An 8,351-nucleotide genomic window follows, 5' to 3' on the forward strand; every position below is an offset into this window, starting at 1 on the left:
CCACCAACAGTGCAAGAGGGTTCCCTTTTCTCCACAACCTCTCCAGCATTTATTGCTTGTAGACTTTTGGATCGCAGCCATTCTGACTGGTGTGAAATGGTACCTCATAGTGGTTTTGATTTGCATTTCTTCATGTGTTTGTTAGCCATCTGCATGTCTTCTTTGGAGAAATGTCTATTTAGTTCTTTGGCCCATTTTTTGATTGGGTCATTTATTTTTCTGGAGTTGAGCTGTAGGAGTTGCTTGTATATTTTTGAGATTAGTTGTTTGTCAGTTGCTTCATTTGCTATTATTTTCTCCCATTCTGAAGGCTGTCTTTTCACCTTGCTAATAGTTTCCTTTGATGTGCAGAAGCTTTTAAGTTTAATTAGGTCCCATTTGTTTATTTTTGCTTTTATTTCCAATATTCTGGGAGGTGGGTCATAGAGGATCCTGCTGTGATGTATGTCGGAGAGTGTTTTGCCTATGTTCTCCTCTAGGAGTTTATAGTTTCTGGTCTTACGTTGAGATCTTTAATCCATTTTGAGTTTATTTTTGTGTATGGTGTTAGAAAGTGTTCTAGTTTCATTCTTTTACAAGTGGTTGACCAGTTTTCCCAGCACCACTTGTTAAAGAGATTGTCTTTAATCCATTGTATATTCTTGCCTCCTTTGTCAAAGATAAGGTGTCCATATGTGCGTGGATTTATCTCTGGGCTTTCTATTTTGTTCATTGATCTATATTTCTGTCTTTGTGCCAGTACCATACTGTCTTGATAACTGTGGCTTTGTAATAGAGCCTGAAGTCAGGTAGGTTGATTCCTCCAGTTCCATTCTTCTTTCTCAATTACTTTTTAAAAAAAAAGAAATGTAAATTCTAAATAGGTAACTGAGCAGTCAGGACAGGCAACAATCCATCTCCGCCCTACTCCATGAATGCTATTTGGACATGGGCATGGATGGATATGGATATATGGATAGCATGGACATGGGCTATGTGGGTTTTGAGGGTGACAGGGCTGTTTTTTCATTATAATGCTCCAATTACAGGCATGAATTCATAAACTAAGCATCCTTGCTAAAACCGCCAGTTGTGATTCAGTCTCAGAAAGTAAATCCCCAAATACCTTTTATTGCACAGCCAGAAAGAAGCCCCTGGGAAGACACAGAACTAAGTATAGGAATCTTTTAAAGAATTAAAATTGTATCATTCATATTTTCACATTAAGAAATATCTATTTAATATTTATGTCAGATAGGAGCGGCCACAGTAGGGCTGTTTCCTCCATCCTTCGTTTTCTTGTGAAGGTGCCCTGGAAGCAGACGGCCTGGCTGGTGTAGCTCCTAGATTGGGGCGGGCTCTGCCCTCCACCCGAAGGGGAAGTACCTGGCCTGTGTTGTGAGAGACCATGGAAGACAGATGGTTTTTCACTGTGACTCTCACATATCTTTGCTCCCAATAGACATGCCCCCTCAGCCCCTTCTAGCACATGTTAATCTTCACCCCTTTTGATAAAATATCCAAATGCCCAAACCATGGCTGTTAATGTACATACACAGAAGAGAGAATAAAATTCTCTCTTCTGAAAACTCTCCTCGATACAACTATTCCCGAAACTGACTGAATAGTGGCAGATCCCTTCTTGCTAAAGCCTGTGAAACATTTTGCCCTCCTTCTCTAAGTTAGAAATCCCATTTGGAAAATTCTGTGTGCTTGGATTTTTGAATAAAGACTTCTGCTGGAATTTCTCTGGTGGTCCAGTGGTTAAGACTCTATGCTTCTAATGCAGGGATACAGGGGGCATGGGTTCGATCTCTGGTCAGGGAACTAAGATCCCACACTCTGGGTGGTGAAGGCCAAAAAAACAAATCTGCTAATGGTGTCTGGTTGATTTTTTTCTCATTGTGTTATCCACCAAGATCTCACATTTCATTTGTTATCATAGCCTAACATATACTAACATGTTTACTGAACCTATAAAAAATACTGGAACATTTTATTGAACTTAATATTGATCACATTTTAAAACTTGCTTGATTAGATTCATGGGAAATACATAGATGCATGAAGATGTTTGTCATTAGACATTTCAAGTATACTTAAAAATACATACATTAATAAACAAATTAAAAACATTCAAAGGTGTTTAATTACTTTGGTTTATAAAATGAGACCATGTATTAATCAAGGGAACCTTAACAATCATTGTTAAAACTTGTAGTCTTACAAATAAAATAATGTGATTTATATAGGATGTATTCAAAAGCTTAAAGAGGAATTGTATTTTTCATATAACTTTAATAAATCTAATATTGCTTTTTGGAAACCAGCCTAAACTCTGAAAGGCCTTTTCTGTGTATAAGATGTATACTTGAGGATACTGAAGAGGCTTCATGCTTTTGCTGTGATTTGCTGCGGGAGAAGGTGGAGTTGACACTGACTGACGCCCCACATTGCAGTCACCACCCAAGCGACAGTGAGATCTCAGAGAGAAAGTGTCCAAGGGACAGAAAGCAGAGTAAAGAGACAGTGGAGGAAACAGAGAACCTGGAGGAGAGGCTCCAGGAGAGAGGCTCTTGCTTTGGATGAAGCACCAGAGAGACTCAAAGAGAGATCATGGGAAGCTAGACTAGTCAGAGCGCCCTCCTAAGCGCCCAGCACGCTGTGAGCGCGTCACAGAGAAACTTCAGTGTGAAGGGCACAGGCCTCTTGTTTTCCCCTGTGAAGGGCACAGGCCACTTGTTTTCCCCTCTGACTTCCCTACAGATGCTGATGTTTCCCCACCGTGAGAAAGATGGACACGCGGAGAGACACCTGAGACGAGCGGACGGGCTGCAGGCTGTTTTCATTACCTTCTGTCCTGTCCTGATCCTTTTATGATAAAGGCTACATAACAATAAGACTTACATGTGCATGGCACTTTACAATGTACATAGTGCTTTATAAAATCCCCAGACCTCATCCATTTAACCTTCACTGTAGACCTCTGAGGGTTTCCCAGATGGCGCAGTGATAAAGTATCTGCCTGCCAATGCAGGAGATGTAAGAGACTTGGGTTTGATCCCTGGGTTGGGAAGATCCCCTGGAGGAGGGCATGGCAACCCACTCCAGTATTCTTGCCTGGAAAATCCCATGGACAGAGGAGCCTGGTGGGCTGCAGTGCATGGGGTTGCAAAGAGCTGGACACAACTGAAGTGACTTAGTGCGTAAATACAACGGAGTATAATGGAGATTAAGTTATAAAAAGACTATGGTATCTGTCCTGAATATTCTCTCCTGCTCTCCCTCATCACTCACTCTGCAGGAAGCTAGCTGCCATCTTTTTAGTCAGCCCCGGGGAGAGGTTTGTGTGGCAGGGAACTAATGGAGATCTTTAACTAATGGCCAGTAGGAAAGAGACCTAACTGCCTATACGCAATTGAGGCCTGACAACCACCACACAAGTGGGCTTGGAACTTGACCCTCCCCCATGGGGTCTGCAGGTGAGACCCCAGCCTCAGTGACGGCCTGACTGCAGCCTCATGAAAGCACTTGAAACAAAGGCTCCCTGACTCTTAGAACTGTGATAAAATAAGAGTTGTTTTAAACTGCTGAGTTTGGGGCAATTTGTTATGCTGCAATACAAGGGTGAAATAAGGATAAAAGAAATCATAGTTAGCTGCTTATTTTCTCACTTTGATCAATGTGTATTACAGTGTTGAAGATGAACCTTGGAAAGATTCCCCTGCCTCGCCCCCACCACTGGAATAATATTTATTTATTTTTACTTGGCAAAAAGTCAAGTGCTACATTTTAAAACACAAAATCTAAAATAATCAAACACATTACCCATCACAGAAGAGAGTCCAGCAACAGCACAAAATATCCTACTTAAGAATTTCTTTTTTTAAAAAAATAAAGTAGGTCTAAAATGAGTCCTGTGAGAACTAAGAAATCTACAGCTTGTAGTTTAATAACAGAAAAAAAAAAAAAAAAAAACCATTGAAAGATCAGTTGCATCCGGCATTTTGCTTAATTCCCTTGGTGTTTCCCCTCCGCATCAGCCCCCATCACAACGGAGAAGACACTTGTATTCAGTCTCCTCACTTACACCCAGAACAGAGGGGGACAACTAGGATTTTATCTTTTATCGCCATTAACAATAGGGTTGCAAGTCACAAACTTGAAAAACTTCATTTATCCCCTTAAATGTGTTGCTCACCCCTAACTGTGGTTTAGAATACGTCTTGATAATGAGGAAAAACACTTGAGAACCAAGCCAGGCATAAATTACTTCAGCAACTTATCATATTTGGGTGCAAAGTCTAGAACTGTTTGAAGGCATGGTGAGATTGGTATTTTTCCATGTGAACTACTGTCTGGGCCAGGGTACCACTGTTCTTTCCAGGGGATCATCCCCCATATCGGTCAGACCTCAAGGAGCTCCTGTACTTTTGCTGATATCACATTGCTTATTTGAAGGGATAGGCTCTGCACAAGGCATGAAAGTTCCTGTTTTATAATCATTTCTAGAAAGAGAAATACTTCCATGTTTTACCTCCCACCCACCCAGCCTGTGATCAAGTTCAACCTGGAAGATGGAGGTTTAGAGGAAAATGGAAGTTGCCTCCTGTGTGACAGAATAGCAAATTGCAGCCAGAAGGAAACAGAGCTGCCCTAAAGGCAGAGTTTAGAAAGTAAAGTTCTGTGGAGGTTTTGCAGGTGGGGAAATTCCAAAGTGTCATGAAGCCTAAATAAGAGAGCTGTGATCAAGCTGGATGTCTATCAACGAATGCCAGATCTATCAATGAATGTCATATTAGACAAGAAGACATCATGAGAAGCTGTGACCAATGCAGGTTCATTGAATTGAAGGTTCTTAGATGGCAAAGAATCTCCTGCAATGTGAGAGACCTGGATTCGACCCTGGGGTTGGGAAGTTCTCCTGGAGAAGGGAATGGCCACCCACTCCAGTATTTTTCTCTGGAGAATTCCATAGACAGAGGAGCCTGGTGAAGTACAGTCCATGGGGTCCCAAAGAGTCAGACATGACTCAGCAACTAACACTCTTATGACTAAAGCACAGCTCGTCTTTATCTGGGTGCTGGGTTAGAAACCCAATGAGTCCCTCCACCCCTGCTTTTTTTGTTGCTAATTTCTTTTAAGACAAGCATTTAGATGGACCTGCGTGAGTAAATGAGACTCCCAGAGCCTCAAAAAGCATGCACAATCAGCATACTGAGGAATTCTCAATATTTCCTTTTTTCCTTTCTTCTTTTTCTCTCTTCTCTCTCTTTTTCTCCTTCACTTCCTCCTCCCATTCCTTCTTCTTTTGCCTTCTATTTCTCTCCCCTCCATTTTCCCCTTCAAAACATTTAGTACTCCCCGGCACCAGCCTTCTTTTGTTTTATGGGGATGCAAACAAAAGATGGGGGTGGAGCCCAGAGGAGGGATGGTCACAAGAGAACACTGCCTCTCTTGTGAGTCCTTCTGTCTTCCATTGCACTAAAAACCACATTTATCCTACTTTTTTTAATGTAGAGGCTCATTATTTATAGACATGGACTTCAACATTTATTTTCTCCTCTAATAGTGTCAAACAATAGACTTATGTCTCTTTGTCATCAAGGAGAGAACATGTACGTTTTCCAAAAGTATAACTTGGTTATGATCCAGGGTGGCTTTTAAATATAGAAGTGCTATCGGGGTCCTGTTGTGTAAAAAGAGATTTCAAGAGAACTGTCCTGGCCAGCTATGAAATGTGTGATCGATTTCTGAAAAACCTATACAAAAAAAAGTTGAAGGAGACCATGTAAGAGGTAAAAGAAATAAATTGAATACACATGTGCAATCATTATTCATATGAGCATTCTCTGTATGACTTCATAACACAGCTGTATACACACAAAAAAATTCTTTGCCTCTTCCTATTGGAGTCTTATTAATTTCTGTTTAATGAAATACAAATGTTTGCATGCTTCATTTTGAGGAGCACGGTCTAGTTGGGTGTTTGTTAGGCGCTGGCCAGAGTGGCTGTGCCCACCTAATACAAATGTCTGTAGGCCTTTCAAAGCCTTTTGACAGAGCATCTTTTGAGCATGCCAGTTGCCATGGTCACCAGTGTGCTGATTTGCAAGGAAAATTGGAAGCCATGCTCATTACGTCAAAAACGACATTGGGGGATAAAGGGAGCATGTTTGCCTCAAGAGTTGGCAATTGGGGTTTGTTAGCTTCCCCGCCCACACACTTCCATCAAACAATGTCTCATTCAACTGCATAAGTCAAAGTTTACAACTCCCATCTTTCCAGCTGGAACAGGCCTGGGAAGTGCGAACGGAAAATTATTGCTCACAGAATCACAGCACAGGCTTGCAGGCTGAGCGGTAACGGGGACTTGCAAGGACAGTAGAGAGGGAGATGGATGGGTGGCGGAGGAGGAGGCGAGGACAAGCTGTGTTCAGTGACCCGCCAGCACCAACTAGATGCTTGACCTGACTTGTGACGTACTGAGGCTTTCTTCATCTGTAAAATGAAGCGGGCGAGAGAGCGCTTCCAGGGGGTGCTTCTCAGCCTCCGGATTCTGTGATTCTAAAACGCACTCTCAATACATTCATGTGGTATGCCCAGGTACATACATACAGCTGTATTTATTTTTTAATGTTTGTTGGTTGAGAGCATAAACGGAATGCCTCACATCTCTATATGAGGTGTATAGACAAAACCAACCTTATCCCTTAATGCAATAGCCCAACCTGCCAACAGACAGCATAACTACAGTCGTTGGAGAATTAACCGCAGAAAGCATTAATCATCATGATTACTTTTCTTTTTTCTTAGAAACAACGACTGTCACTCAGTTTGGAATAATCGAAATGCCATCTATAATGTATTCTGATTTTTATTATCATTTTTTTGGGGCTACATTACTTGAACACTTATGTCTGGGGGCAGTTGTAAGGTTTATATTCCACAAGTAGATGCTTACATATATTACACATAAACACTTAATGTAAATATTATTAAATATTTAATGTAAATATTTGTATTTATATTGCTGAGTATCCATTGTGCTGAATGCTTTCATGTCAGAACAGGCTAGGTAATTCTCCTAATGTCTTGCAGCTAAGTGGCAAATCTATAGATCCTTTTGAAGTCAAAATTCATTCTTTTCCTGTCTACTAGGTGGCCTTTTCTTTTTCTTGCCAATCATCACTGGAAGACCCTTGAAATCAGGGTGGAAGCAGACAGATTTACTTGTAAAGGGATAAATCCAGTGGAAAATTTGGTGGGCCTAAATAGAATTTTTCTAGAAAAAGTAAAATTACACTGATTAAAGTGCTATATGTATCAATGTGTGTACTACTGAAAAGTGACTAATACCTCGAGAGGGAAGGACATGAGAAAAGGTTAATACTTTTTCTATTTCATTAACTAAGTGAATTATTTAAATAAAACTACTGAATTTTCTAAAGCTTGCACATTGTATCAGGAAGCCAAATTTATCCACTGACTGCATGATGGAAGAATAAAGCCACATTATATTAATAGCTGATTTGCAGGCAAAAGAAGGCAAGGTGAGGTGAACAGAGTCTCTGCTTGACCTGAGCTGTGTGACTATTATTTGAGCCTTTGGAGAGTTAATTTTCTTTCATGGTGGGATTATTTAAGCATCAAATGAGTTAATGGATATGAAACTGGATTGTAAAATGAAATAATCAGTGTTAACTGCTATTAAATAAACAAATATTCATTTTTCTGTTTTAATAAACACTTATAGAGCTGTGTGTGCCAGGTACTAGTCCAAGGGCCTGAATCTCCTACGGACCTTCAGAGGCATCTGCTGGTACAGTCTACGCTGTACAAACAAGGAAAATGAAGCCTGCAGGTCACTTTATGGAGCATAGTTCTCCATGGCCTTGGTATAGAAGACTGTTACTAAGCTGTACAGTACTGGCAAAGGGGAGAAGTGGTTTCCAGAATGTTACCTTCAGGGTCACTAAGTGGAGGACGGAAGGGTAGGTTTACAGCCCAAAGACAATACCTTAACAACAAGTCAGCTATTAGGCTACGTGGCCTTTTCAAGCCACAAGGCTCTTTCAACTTTCTATTGTCAGAAGTGAAGAACCTTCCTCATTTTCGTAGCCCCAGAAACTACCACAGCACCAAGAACATAGTAAGCGATGAGAAACATCTGCTGTAATGAAAAATGAATGAACCTAGAGAAGAGAATCCTAGAAGAGAAGAGCTATGCTTGTGTTTACCACTTTGCTTTTAACTCACCTGGGATGCTAATTCCATTTTAATTTTAGTTGCTCTCAATATGAATTTCCTGCTCAAAACCTCATTCATTAGAGTTGTTTCCATTTACCAGGCACTTATGTTGTGTTAAGGGT

This window comes from Bubalus bubalis, chromosome 13 (genome assembly GCF_019923935.1).
Source record: "Bubalus bubalis isolate 160015118507 breed Murrah chromosome 13, NDDB_SH_1, whole genome shotgun sequence".
Classification (NCBI taxonomy): Eukaryota; Metazoa; Chordata; class Mammalia; order Artiodactyla; family Bovidae; genus Bubalus; species Bubalus bubalis.